The sequence below is a fragment of the Apium graveolens genome, chromosome 2 (genome assembly GCF_009905375.1).
Source record: "Apium graveolens cultivar Ventura chromosome 2, ASM990537v1, whole genome shotgun sequence".
Classification (NCBI taxonomy): domain Eukaryota; kingdom Viridiplantae; phylum Streptophyta; class Magnoliopsida; order Apiales; family Apiaceae; genus Apium; species Apium graveolens.
Genome location: NC_133648.1, coordinates 208,648,422 through 208,662,778, shown reverse-complemented (window position 1 = coordinate 208,662,778; position 14,357 = coordinate 208,648,422). Strand labels below are relative to the sequence as shown.

The 14,357-nt window shown below is 36.4% G+C and overlaps 1 non-coding gene across 1 annotated transcript; it reads left to right on the top strand.

Moving 5' to 3' along the window:
- The first annotated feature begins 4,449 nt into the window (after window positions 1-4,449).
- Window positions 4,450-4,556, top strand: LOC141709125 (small nucleolar RNA R71). The gene has a single exon (XR_012569718.1). It is a non-coding gene; the product is annotated as a small nucleolar RNA R71 (small nucleolar RNA).
- Window positions 4,557-14,357: the final 9,801 nt, after the last annotated feature.

The window sequence follows — 14,357 nt, the reverse complement described above, 5'->3', positions numbered from 1 at the left end:
GCACGAGTACCATTCTACCAGACATCAACAAAAGAGATAGAAGCTGAATAGGCACCAATTATATTGAGATCCTATATGTCTATAGAATTTGACAACATAACGGTTTAAGCATAAGTTATCTATCTTGATTACATAGGGCAAGTAAAACGGTTAGAGTTACCCACTAATCATGCATACAATACATGAACCTATGCTAGCATGGCAAGTTCTAAACCTCTATATTCACTGTCACTTCAATAGAGATTAACACGCTATCTTATATGTTATCTACGCATATAAGACGAATAAGCACAACCAATACTAGGATATCAATCAATCACCACACACCAAGATATCAAAACAATTAACTATTGAAATCCATAAGTAAATCCGCTAGAATGCCCATAATTGAACTCATCATCACCATGGGTTCCAATGAAAACATGGTATAAAACAAGGTCTTAATAAATTGAATAATAATTAAAGTACGAATAAACGAGATCTAGGTTCAACAAGAACGAAAACGGGCATCCAAAGTTACAACTAATTCAAAGAATCACAAGTTGAAAACAAGATCTTCTTTTTCGGAGTTGTTCTGTGCTTCTAGGTCTTCTCCTTGGTATCCCAATCTTCCCGGATGATGAAAACCCTTTTTTTAAGTATATATACGCCCATATTGGACCTGGACCCTTAAAATTGTCAAATTCCACTCAAAAAAAGCTTTTTCAGCGAAATTAGCGACCAGCCGCGCCTCAGGCGGCCGCCTCAGCTCTTCGGGCGGGTGCCTCAGCTCCCAAGCGGCCACCCCACATCCCAGGCGGGCGCCTGGATAAAATTCTGATGAATCTTATTTTGGCCATAACATGAGTTCTACTCGTCAGAATTAGGCGATTCAACTGCCCACGCGAAGCTAACGAGATTCTCTACAACTTGACAATGGCCTAGGCATCCAATTCTGATCACGTTTTATTAAATTTCCTTTAAAAGATCTTTTCTTTATTTAACTGATATCTGAAATGCAATAACACAAAAACACATCAAAATACCAACAACTTGAGTCCAAAACACTGATTTAAGCTTGTAATGAAGCATTCCAAGTGGATATAAAATCCACTTATCACACCCCCACACTTGAATCGATGCTTGTCCTCAAGCATAAACATACCCAAAACTACAAAACAAACCTAATGCATGAATACAACTACGTGAATGCAATTAAATGATAATGCAATCGATCCCCTCAGAATAACCATAACCAAATGAATAAGCCAATGCCTCTAAGAATGCAGTGACTTAAAACATAGTTCGAATAAATCTCACAAATCAACTCACAAACCAGAAATGTGCGTATGTGGAATGCTTAACAGATATCTCTCGATACTATATCAATAACCATAACTTATCTATCATCGGAATAATCAAAAGTTTATAAACAGAATAGACAGTAAACGTATTATGACTCACAACACCTCCTTTCTACTAGAGTTATACAAGGATTCACACTATTATTGAACACATAACAAATATGCTTATTTGATCGTGCAATGAATGAGGTCCCAAAAGACTTATGTAATAATACCCATGTAGGGAGCGTTAGGTTAGCGGATCCCAGACTATAAAAGCCTTAGGTCACTAGGCACAAAGTCCCCTAGAACTTATTAATTCGAGTATTAAAGAGCTCACTCTTGATCAATTATGCATAAACACATACCTTTTTTTCTTTTCTTTTCTTTTCTTTTTTTTCTTTTTTTTTCAATAATTTCTGAATGAGTGCGTTTCGCTCCATCTCATTCAACTCTAGACTACTCATAAAAATATGAGTCGACTACTAGCCATTTGACGCCTAGCCTTACAACAGCTAGCAATGAAATCCAAGTTTTTCTCTAGATAAAAAAAATCAGTGTTTTTACATCATTACGAGAATATCACAAATTCTAAATATAACCAAGTGATTAAATCTCAGCAACAAACAAGTATGATCATGATCTAGATCAAAAGCAACCCTATAAGACTTTGTGAAAATATTTTTTTGTGGCATGCAAATCAATTCATTAATACTTAAACATCCCTCTATTCGTCATCACCACACTCAAATCAACATCAACTTATCAAATATCATAGTTCATCTTAAGGGATCATGCTAAATATGCATGCAAATGTAACTATATGAAATCACATAAAAAGAAACAAATATGTCCTAAATGAACAATCATGCAAAAATATGAATGAACTACAACTAAATATGCAATATGAATCTATATGAATCTATATGGACACACACACTACTAATCCTTACATTATCACCCCCAAATTTAAAATTTTCAATGTCCTTATTGAAGGTAATAATAAGGATTTCAGGCATACCTAATTAGCAGGAGAGTCACCCTCTTCGGGTGGAGGATCAGGTGGCCAATCAACCTCACCACCAGTGTCTCGGAAAATAGTGCCCAAAGCCTGTGTCAAATCTGCAGCAAAACGACTGTGAATGTCGTGCATGGCCTCCATACGCCTAATTACTCGCCTGTACTGCTCATCACCAACTCCAATCCTATCAACTACCTGCTACACATGAGAAGAACCCTCTGTAGGCACTGTAGGATTCGTTCGGCTACCCACTACATCATCAAAGATATATCCCAAGCCCTTATCATGCAGTGCACCTAAGAATGCATAACTCAAGTTATCTGGTAGTGGGTGAAGCTCAAGTGTGGAAACATCTTCAATAGACGGCTCGAGATGCTCTTGAGAAATTTTCTGCTCTGCTAACCCAAGAGAATAGAATGGCAAATCCAACTTCCTCTTCCATGGAGGTGCATTCAAAACCTGCATTTGCTCTACTTTAAAGCACTCCTCTTTAGCTGTGGGTAACTTTATTTCCTTGAACACATTAAAAGTGACCTTTTGATCATAAACCTTCATCAAAAGCTCTCATTTTTGAACATCGATCATAGTTTGGCCTGTAGCCAAGAATGGTCTTCCCAAGATAATGGGAATCTTCTTATCCTCCTCAAAATCAAGAATTACAAAGTCAGCAAGGAAGATAAGTTTATCCACCTTGACCAAGACATCCTCCACTATACCTCGTGAATAAGCGATGGAGCGGTCAGCTAGTTGTAATGAAATGTATGTTGGTTTTGGATCAGGCAGACCAAGCTTCTTGAAGATAGATAAGGGCATCAGATTGATGCTAGCTCCTAAATCACATAAACATTTGTCGAACGATAAGTTTCCGATGGTGCAAGGAATAGTGAAGCTTCCAGGATCTTTAAGCTTCGGAGGCAACTTCTGTTGCAGCACAGCACTACATTCCTCCATAAGAGCAACGGTCTCTAAGTCATCGAGCTTCACTTTCCGAGAGAGAATACCTTTCATAAACCTCGCATAGCTAGGCATCTGTTCAAGAGCTTCAGCGAAAGGTATGTTGATATAAAGTTTCTTGAACACCTCTAAAAACTTCTCAAACTGCTTATCCTATTTTTTCTTCTGCAGCCTCTAATGAAAAGGAGGTGGAGGATAGATCTGTTTCTCCCCTGTATTACCCTCAGGAGGAGTGTGTTCCACAGTAGTCTTCCTTGGTTCCACCTCTACTTCCTTCTATACTTCTTCTTCAGCCACAACTGCATTTTCTGAAACTTGAGATTTTTCAGGCTCTTTGTCTTGTTGAATTTGGGGGCTTGCGACCTTTCCAGACCTTAAGGTGATGGCGTTCACCTGTTTTTCAACTTTCCTCTTGCCTGGATTTGTTTCTGTATCATTAGGAAGCGTTCCTGGTGGTCGATTCAATAAGGCATTAGTAATTTTCCCTATTTGGTTCTCCAGAGTCTTGATAGAAATAGCCTGGCTTGGCATATAAGAGCCTGGTTTTTGCACATAAGCCACAACTCCTCTAATTCATATTTTTCATTCGAAGATAGACATGCACCATGAGTTTGTTGTTTTGGTGTAATTTGTTGCTGAAAACCAGGAGGATTGAATAGCTTATTTCCAAACTGCTGGAATGGCTATTGCATCGCATTCTGATTGTTGCTCCAGCTGAAGTTAGGATAATTCCAGTTGTCAGGATAGTAAGTGGCAGGAACTGGCTGCTGCGATCTCTGTAAGTTGCTCACAAACTGAGCTGAGTCACTAGATATAGCGCATTGCTCTGTCGCATATGGACCTGTACACAGCTCACAAACACTGGTTATCTGCTTAACACCATAGTTAGCCAGAGAATCAATCTTCATAGACAACGCCTTCAGTTGAGCAGTGATAGTCGTAGCTGTATCCACTTAAAGAACTCCTGCTACCTTTCCCTGTGGAAATCTCTTGGTTGGATACTGATATTCATTAGCAGCCATCAGTTCAATTAGATCATAAGCTTCCTCAGAGCTCTTTGCCCATAATGCTCTGCCTGATGCTGCATCGAGTATGGGTCTGGACTGTGCTCTCAACCCATTGTAAAAATAAGTGATGATCATCCAATCGGGAATTCCATGATGAGGACACTTCCTAAGCATCTCCTTGTAGCGCTCCCAAGCTTCACATAGCGATTCTCCCATTTGCTGCGCAAATTGAGTAATAGCATTCCTGAGTGCTGCTGTCTTCGCCATAGGGAAGAATTTAGTAAGAAACTTCTGAGCAAGATCTTCCCAAGTAGTAATCGAACCAGCTGGTAGAGAGTGTAACCAGCTCTTAGCCTTATCCCTCAGAGAGAATGGGAACAGTCTCAGCTTCACAGCATCTTCAGAAACACCATTGAACTTGAAGGTGTCGCATATCTCAATGAAATCCCTAATGTGTATATTGGGATCTTCCGTTGGAGAACTCCCAAACTGGATTAAATTCTACACCCATTGAATTATACCAGGCTTGATCTCAAAGGTATTAGTTGTGATAGCTTGCCTGACAATGCTAGATTGAATGTCATTGATCTTGGGTTGAGAAAAATCCATCAAGGCTTTCGTTCGTGCTGCTGGATCTCCCATTGTAATGAGTACCTAAAACACAAACAAATAAACCATGAAAGTAAAAGAATCCGAGTCAGTGAACTTTAACGACCACTGTTGACAAGCACATAAACTAAAAATTAACACCGAGTCCCCGGAAGCGGCGCCAAAAACTTGTTAGGGCGAAAACACGCGCTAATATTCACGCAAGTATACGCGTTCGCAAGTAGTATAAGATATAAATCAGATTCATTCCCACAGAAACTGGTTTAGGTTAAGTTCAATTAATGCACCAACGTATGGTTATCGCTCACTGCTAAGACAAATAACAAATTGGATTTTGTTTAAACTAAGAATTAAACTAACAATTATAACTAAGAAAAAAGAATGGTTGAATTAATATATATGACAAACATGGGATTCTAACTTCATTAAATACCTCATTCAATAGCCTTATTGTTCTTAACCTTAACATGTAATGGTGACGATACTAATCAGATAACACGAAACTGATAAACGCCAACTTTCGTTGCACGAGTACCATTCTACCAGACATCCACAAAAGAGATAGAAGCTGAATAGGCACCAATTATATTGAGACCCTATATGTCTATAGAATTTGACAACATAACGGTTTAAGCATAAGTTATCTATCTTGAATACATAGGGCAAGTAAAATGGTTAGAGTTACCCACTAATCATGCATACAATACATGAACCTATGCTAGCATGGCAAGTTCTAAACCTCTATATTCACTAACGCTTCAATATAGATTAACACGCTATCTTATATGTTAGCTACACATATAAGACGAATAAGCACAACCAATACTAGGATATCAATCAATTACCACACACCAAGATATCAAAACAATTAACTACTGAAATCGATAAGTAAATCCGCTAGAATCCCATGATAACGATTAGCCCATAATTAAACTCATCGTCACCATGGGTTCCAATGAAAATATGGTATAAAACAAGGTCTTAATAAACTGAATAATAATTAAAGTACGAATAAACGAGATCTAGGTTCAACAAGAACGAAAACGAGCATCCAAAGTTGCAACTAATTCAAAGAATCACAAGTTGAAAACAAGATCTTCTTTTTCAGAGTTGTTCTATGCTTCTTGGTCTTCTCCTTGGTATCCCAATCTTCCCGGATGATGAAAACCTTTTTTTTAAGTATATATACGCCCATATTGGACCTGGATCCTTAAAGTTGTCAAATTCCACTCAAAAAAGGCTTTTTCAGTGAAATCAGTGACCAGCCGTGCCTCAGGCGGCTGCTTCAGCTCTCCGGGCGGGCACCTCAGCTCCCAAGCGGCCGCCCCACATTCCAGGCGGGCGCCTGGAGCCTGTTTGGAAAAAATTCTGATGAATCTTGTTTTGGCCATAACTTGAGTTCTACTCGTCAGAATTAGGCGATTCAACTGCCCACGCGATGCTAAGAAGATTATCTACAACTTGAAAATGGCCTAGGCTTCCAATTATGATCACTTTTTATCATATTTCCTTTAAAATCTCTTTTCTTCATTTGAGTCCAAAACACCAATTTAAGCTTGTAATAAAGCATTCCAAATGGATATAAAATCCACTTATCAATTGCCCCAGTTTTCAAGTCATTCTGAGGATGTTTAGGCTTTCAACCTGGCTCTCAAAGTTTTTGAGAAATTTTGAAGGATGAATTCAAGACATCCGTTGATCAAGTCATCCGTTGATGATCAAGTTATCCGTCGATCAAGTCATCCCTTGATGATCAAAGACATCTGTTGATCAAGATATCCATTGATCAAGTCATTCATTGATGATCAAGATATCGTTGATCAAGTCATCCATTGATGATCAAGTTATCCGTTGATCAAGTCATCCATCGATGATAAAAGATATCTGTTGATCAGCTTATATGGGGCCATAATAGTGAATGTGCTTTATTATGTTTTATATAATTTCTGCTGATCTTGATTATTGCTACTATGTGTTTCTTGTCTGTGTTATTATGCCATGTGATACTAACCCTTAGCATGCTAGAATGATATGGACATAGGAATGTATTAATTAATGCTTTAATCATGAGAGTATGCTTCTATGTTATGTGTTCTTTGTTGTTGACATAATGGAATTCGAAGAAATAACATAGGATGATGCATCTAGATTAAAATCCTCAAAGTAATACTAAGTGAGAGAGGGAATTAATATGAAATTAAATCCCATGGTCTCTATTATTGTTTGTATGTAATTTAACATAAAGAGAAATATAAATTATATATACGTCACCCATCGTGGCATATAATTTATGGTGTCTAGAATGTTAAAGAAATCGCTAGAACAAACTTCTTAGATTAATAATGAATACTGGAAGGTATACATGTCACTCATCGTGGCATACCAAGTTTCATAGATTTTGGATAATTATAAGATATCATTTGATGGCATCTGGGATAATTATGTTTAATTTAAGATTTGATGATGGTATACACTTAGCTATGAAAAATAATATAGACCACCCCAACGTGGCGTATTGTTTAGTAATAGGACCAAAGTAACATTTAAACAAATTTAGGTGGTATACATGTCACACATCATGGCGTACCAGAAACTTATGGTGTTTAAATGTTAGTACATTATTTTCAATAATTGTTAGATGAACCAATAAGTCTTAACATTTATGTGATATTTTTATGCATGATTCTCAGGATACAATGGGCTTTAATCCACTGTTCACCATACTTAAGGATAACAAACTTACCGGACCTAACTATATTGAATGAAAACAAAATTTGGACATTGTGTTGACTGCTGAGGAGTAAAGGTTTTGCACTTATGAACCCAAGCCAGATCAAGCTGTTGTTGATGCTCCTGAAGATGAGAAGGAGTATTATAACCGGTGGATTAAGGCTGATTAAATGTCACGATGTTACATTCTGGCAGCAATGTTGGGTGTTTTACAGCATCAGCATCAGCCTATGGCCACTGCTGCGGATATGCTCTTTAATATTAAGGAAATTTTTGGAGATCAGAATAGGGCTGCTAGGCACGTAGCCATGAAGGATTTAATAAACACTCAGATGGTTGAAGGAACACCTGTAAGGGATCATGTTCTTAAGATGATGTCGCATCTGAATAAGATAGAGATCCTTGGTGCTGAAGTTGACGGGGAAACCCTGATTGACATTATCCTTATGAGCTTGTCCAAGAGTTTTGAGCAGTTTCACTTGAATTACAATATAAACAAGAGGTTTAGTCTCTGCGGAACTCCTGACAGAACTTCAGGCAGCTGAAGGATTATTTCAGCAAAGTGTTTAAGTGAATGTGGCTTAGAAAGGTTCTTCCTCTAAGCCAAAAAATATGAAGAAGAAGAAAAAGATTCAGACATAGAAAACTGTGAAGGTAGTGGGAGTTCAAGGTGTTGTGAAAAAGTCTAAGGGAAAGTGCTTCAGGTGCAAGCAGTCAGGTCACTGGAAACAAGATTGTCCTCCTCCTAAGAAGATAAATAATACTAGTATGTCTCTTTCTCTAGTTACGGAAATATATGTAGCGGCTATATCTACGAGCACTTGGTGTGTAAATACAGGAGCCACTGATCATATTTGTAATTCTATGCAGGAATTCCAGCTATCCAGAATGCTTAGAGATGGTGAGATATACGTGTTCATGGGATATGCTACAAAAGTAGCAATAGTTGCAGTAGGAGTTATTCATTTATCTTTTGGTTATGATAGGATTTTGGTTTTGAACAATTGTCTTTATGTGCCTTCTTTTAGAAGAAATTTGATATCAGTTTCTAAGCTTGCTATGAACGGTTATAATGTTTGTTTATATCATAATGTTTCTATTATGATGAATAAATGAATTATATGGTCTGGTACATTGCAAGACAATTTGTATATAATTAATCATAGTCAACCTGCATAAAACTACAATATAGGGAATTGAACAACACGTCTTCTACCCCTGCTAAAAGAAAGGAACCTTCTAGTTTGAACCTAACATATCTTTGGCACTTGAGATAAGGTCATATTAACATGAGGAGGATTCAATGACATGTAGCATACTGGCCTTTAAGCTCATTGACAGTGGAGCCATTTCCAGTTTTTGAATCTTGCTTGGAAGGTAAAATGACTGATAGGCATTTCAAGGAAAAGGGGAATAGAGCCAAAGAAGTGTTAGAGTTGGTTCACACTGATTTATGTGGAACCATGAATATCCAAGCAAGAGGTGGTTATGAGTATTTTGTCACATTTATTGACGATTATTCTAGATATGGGTACGTTTATTTGTTGCACTGTAAGTCTAAGTGCTTTGAGAAGTTCAAAGAGTACAAAGCTAAAATGGAGAAGCGACTTAATAAAAGTATCGTCATTATGATCAGATCATGGTGGCAAATACTTGCTTGGATAATTTAGGGAATATTTATCAGAGAATTGAATAGAATCTCAATTAACTACACCAGGCACACCCAGCAGAACGGTGTAGCAGAGAGAAGGAACCAGACTCTTTTAGAGAGCGTTAGATCGATGATGAGTTATTCAGATTTACCCAAGTCATTTCGAGGACATACCTTAAAAACAACAACTTATCTTTTGAACCTAGTACCTTCTAAATCGGTTCCTAAAACCCCCTTATAATTATGAACTGGGGATAAACTGAGTCTAAGACATATTCAGATATGGGGTTTTCCAGCACATGTGCTTAACAAGAACACGACTAAGTTAGAATCTTGTACAAAAGTAAGGCTGTTTGTAGGCTATCCCATAAGAACAAAAGGTTATTTATTTTATAGTCTGAAGAATTGGGATGTCATTGTTAGCACCAATGCTAGATTCTTAGAGCAAGACTATATAATGAATCACAAACCCATGATTAATATCGTTTTAGAGGAACTAGTGGGAGAGAAAGATAATACCTAGAAACCTATAGTACAGGTAGAAAAACCACAAAAAAATGCACAACCTATCACTAATATCGCACCAGTGCCTCGTCATAGTGGGAAGGTTGTCCAACAGCCTGATAGATTCATGTTTTTGGGAGAGTCTTCGAAGTCTCTAATGAACATGATGATGATCCCCGGATATACGAGGATGCACTACAAGACAAATATGCAGATCTTTGGCAAAAGGCAATGGAATTTGAGATGGAATCGATGTATTATAATCAGGGATGGGAGCTCATGGAACCACCCAAAGGTATAAAACCTATTGGATGTAAGTCGATCTACAAGAAAAAGAGGGGATAAGATAAAAGGTGAAATCCTGGAAAGCAAGACTTGTTGCGAAAGGGTATACTCAGAAAGAAGGTATCGATTATAAGGAAACCTTTTCTGAAATGGTCATGCTTAACTCAATCCGTATTCTTTTATCTATAGCAGCTCATCTCGATTATGAGATTTGGCAAATGGATGTCAAGACAGCTTTCCTTAATGGAAGTCTTGAAGAATCCATTTTAAATGCAACAACCAGAGGGATTCATTAAGGAAGGCCAAGAGAATCTTGTATGTAAGCTTAATAGGTTAATTTATTGACTTAAACAAGTTTCTAGGTATTGGAACATTCGTTTTCATCAGGAAGCCCAGTCGTCTGGTTTTGATCAAAGTCCAAGCGAAGCATGCGTGTATAAGAGATGTGAGGGAAATGCAGTGGTTTTTTTGGTGCTATATGTTGATGACATTTTACTAATTAGAAACAATGTTAAGATATTTTCTTCAATAAAGGCATGGCTGTTCAAACAATTTGAAATGAAGGACTTAGGTGAAGCATCATACATCCTTGGGATCAAAGTTATAAGGGATCGCAAGAAAATAATATTGACTTTATCTCAGGAGCCCTACATAGATGATGTATTAGCTCATTTTAACATGCATGACTCCAAGAAGGGTAATTTACCTTTCAGACATGGAGCTTCTCTATCAAAGAGTCAGTGCCCTTCGACATCTAAGTAGATAGAGAACATGAAGGCAGTTCCTTATGCTTCGGAATGTGGAAGCCTAATATATGCTATGTTATGTACGAGACCTGATATCTGTTTTGCCATGGATATGGTTAGACGATACCATTCAAACCCAAGACAGGAACATTGGAGTGCGGTAAAAACAATACTCAAGTACTTACGAAGAACTAAGGAGTATATGTTAGTTTATAAGTCCTCGGATTCGTTTCCTCTGGGATATACCGATTCAGATTTCCAGACAGATATGGATAAGAGAAAGACCACCTCGGGATGTGTTTTACTTTGGGAAGTGGAGCCGTAATATGGAGGAATGTGAAGCACAAATGCATTACAGACTCAACCATGGAAGACGAGTATGTGTCAACCTCTGAAGTATCCAAAAAGGCTATATGGTTCCCAAACATCCTACTGGATTTGGATGTAGTTCCAAATTTGCCACAACAAATCATAGTTTATTATGGTAATAATAGTGTTGTGGCGAATACCAAGGAGCCATGGGCCCATCAGGCATCAAAACATATAGAGCGTAAGTATCACCTCATACGGCAGTTCGTTAAGCGAGGAGATATTATTGTGGCTGATATAGCGTCAAAGGATAACCGGGCAGATCCTTTCATGAAGAGATTACCAGCTAAGGCTTTTGAGGAGCACATGGAAGTGATATGAGTCAGACACTTGGTCACATAAGTAATTGGTAGTGGATTGTTTGTAACAAACACTTATATACTTAAAGAATTGCTTGAGTATAAGTGGGAGATTATTAGGGTTCATACTGAACTATTCATTTGAAGTATATACTATTATAATAATCATTTGAGAATCTTGAATGCATGATTTTATATTGTCTATATATTATATATTGTAGGCAATCCAATATCAAACGGGATAGGAGAAGATTAGATTGTCAAGCTCCTTATATAATATAATAAAGGTTCATAGTCTAAGTGGTGTTAGACAAACCACTGGAAGGGCTGAAATATTATTTAGAAATAGTATATCTTTACTATTGAATAATGCTTGTATGTTTTGTGTATATTGAACGGGATCAAAATAGTAGAATAATTCTTTCTTTTATTCTGACAATTAAGAAGAATTAAGATTCTATAATATTATTATTACTTAGGTTCTTCATCCGAATATAATGATTGACACTTGTATTTAATGCACATGCCTTGATTCATACATTAAGTAATTTATTTTAAATTACGAATTTAGGTATTTGGAAATGAAATTATATACATAGTGGGATATTGACTATAAAAGGAAACCGTGTCCGAAAAATATATTTGGGTGATGATTTCCTCTTTAAAGCTCATAAGATAATTGTGCTTTAGTCCTGCAAGCAAATTTGTTCTTGCACAATTATAAGGTTGAGTGGATGATCAAGGATAAAAGATATTGATTAAATTAATTGTCAGAAATTAATTTAATTAATGGACATGCGATATCTTAAACATGGGGAATTTAATAAGCAGATAATATGGGAGCCGAATTAAATAATTAATTTATGGAATTAGGAAAGGTAGTGCAACCATTAATTCTTTAGTGGATTGAATTAATATTTAATGACATTGAGCATGGCCCAAAATGTCATTGTGAGGTTCGACCTAGTTGTCCATGATCTCTACTGTAGCCTATAAATATTCTAGTTCTCCTGAAGCTAGATGTGGTGAGAACACGAGAACACTAAAATGAAATAAGATCCTAGGGTTTGAGAGAGGCAGCCATTTTTCTCAAGGAGCCAGCTAAGGTTTTTGATTTTCAGAGCTTTAAGCAGAGGTATACCTTGGGAGATCGAATCCCACACTTCATCTAAGGAGAATCAAGGAATACAGTAGAAGACGTGGATTCGAATTGCTTGCGTCGTAGCGATTAAGGTTAATGTTCTGTCCGTACTCTTTTAGATATATCATAAAACACAGTGCCAATATTCTATTATTCCAATAAAACCCGGGTCAGGAGTTTGGGGTTCACAACACACACATAATATCTAAACCTGTTTATGAAAATAATATATATGCAATGACCCTACTTACCATAACCACAGATTCCAACAGGTTAAAGTATGCACACAAGTCACAACCTTAATTATATTACAAACAAACCAAATTTCATCTATTTTAACTTACATCTGGATAATAAACATTCTTATAAACTTTCAAACTCAAAATTTAAAACAAAAGTCTGCAGCTAGCTTATTCCGTCTCAACCTGGAATCCTAGCTCGCGCACTTGTATGGGGATCCTCGCTACCAACAGTTTTCTTTTTAACTAGAAAAGAATATAAACAGATTTGCAAGTGTGAGCTAACTAGCTCAGCAAGTCACATTGGCAATACTGAGATTAAAAAATGATCAAATGAAATGATTTAAGGTATCAAGTTTCTTGATAAATAATAATTAGAATTGGATATTCACTTTTAGTTTTAAAAAAAAAAGGTTAGGTTACTGAGCAGTCACACACTAACCCCGAGCAAGGCACACAACTCTGCTCTATATACTGGATCCAAGGCACACATTGGCCTAATACGACCATGAATCTAGTCTAACCACGAATTTGGTCCACATTTATTAAACCATCCAATTCTATAATAACAAAATGATAAACAATGTAAATCAATAAACATAATCATTAACAACATTCATTTTAAAGCATAACGTGTTTCGTAAACACCATAAAGGTATGACAAGGTATGTACAATGATTGGCTTCCTGGCTGGGAAGGAATCAGATAGCAGAAGGACAAAGGTTCAATGGTTACATGGATCAGTCTTCTGATGTATAAGGTTTAATGGTTTGTAAGTTAAGAAAATCCATTTCAGTGTTGGTGTATGGTATGTATGTATTTGTGGAGTAGTATCGAATATATGTGGTTTATAATTGGAGATTCAACAATCAATGGTTTACAAAGAATAAGGGTTTACGACTCAAAGATCAATAAATAGAATCAGGGTTTAGAGTTAAGTACTTCAAAGCACTTGCAATATAAAACATGAACTACTTGGAATACTAAGCAATATAAAACATGAACTACTTGGAATACTAAGCAATATAAAACATGAACTACTTTATTCTATTCGTTACAAGTTTCTATCTACCCTTTGTTTCACCCAAATCTAATGTACGGACTGCAAGTTATAATAAAAACCGTCTAACAATACACACATAGGCATATTATACATCAATCAGATCACATACAGCACATAGCATGTAGGATATTTGATAAAAATAATTTTTTAAAGAAGATTCGGGGTTGAAATGATTTTTTGGGTATTTAATACGAATTTTCGAACATTTTTCGGAATTAAAACGGGTCAACGAATCATTTTATAAATAAGTAACAGGGTTCGAATACCGGAATTTGACTTTAAAATCATTTAATAATAACTATCGAGCCTTGAAAATAATTTTGAATAATATTTTAAAACTCGAAACTATTTTTCAAAATTTTTAAATCAAAAGATGTAATTAAATCTAATTAAATAATCAATTAAAATTAATTAATA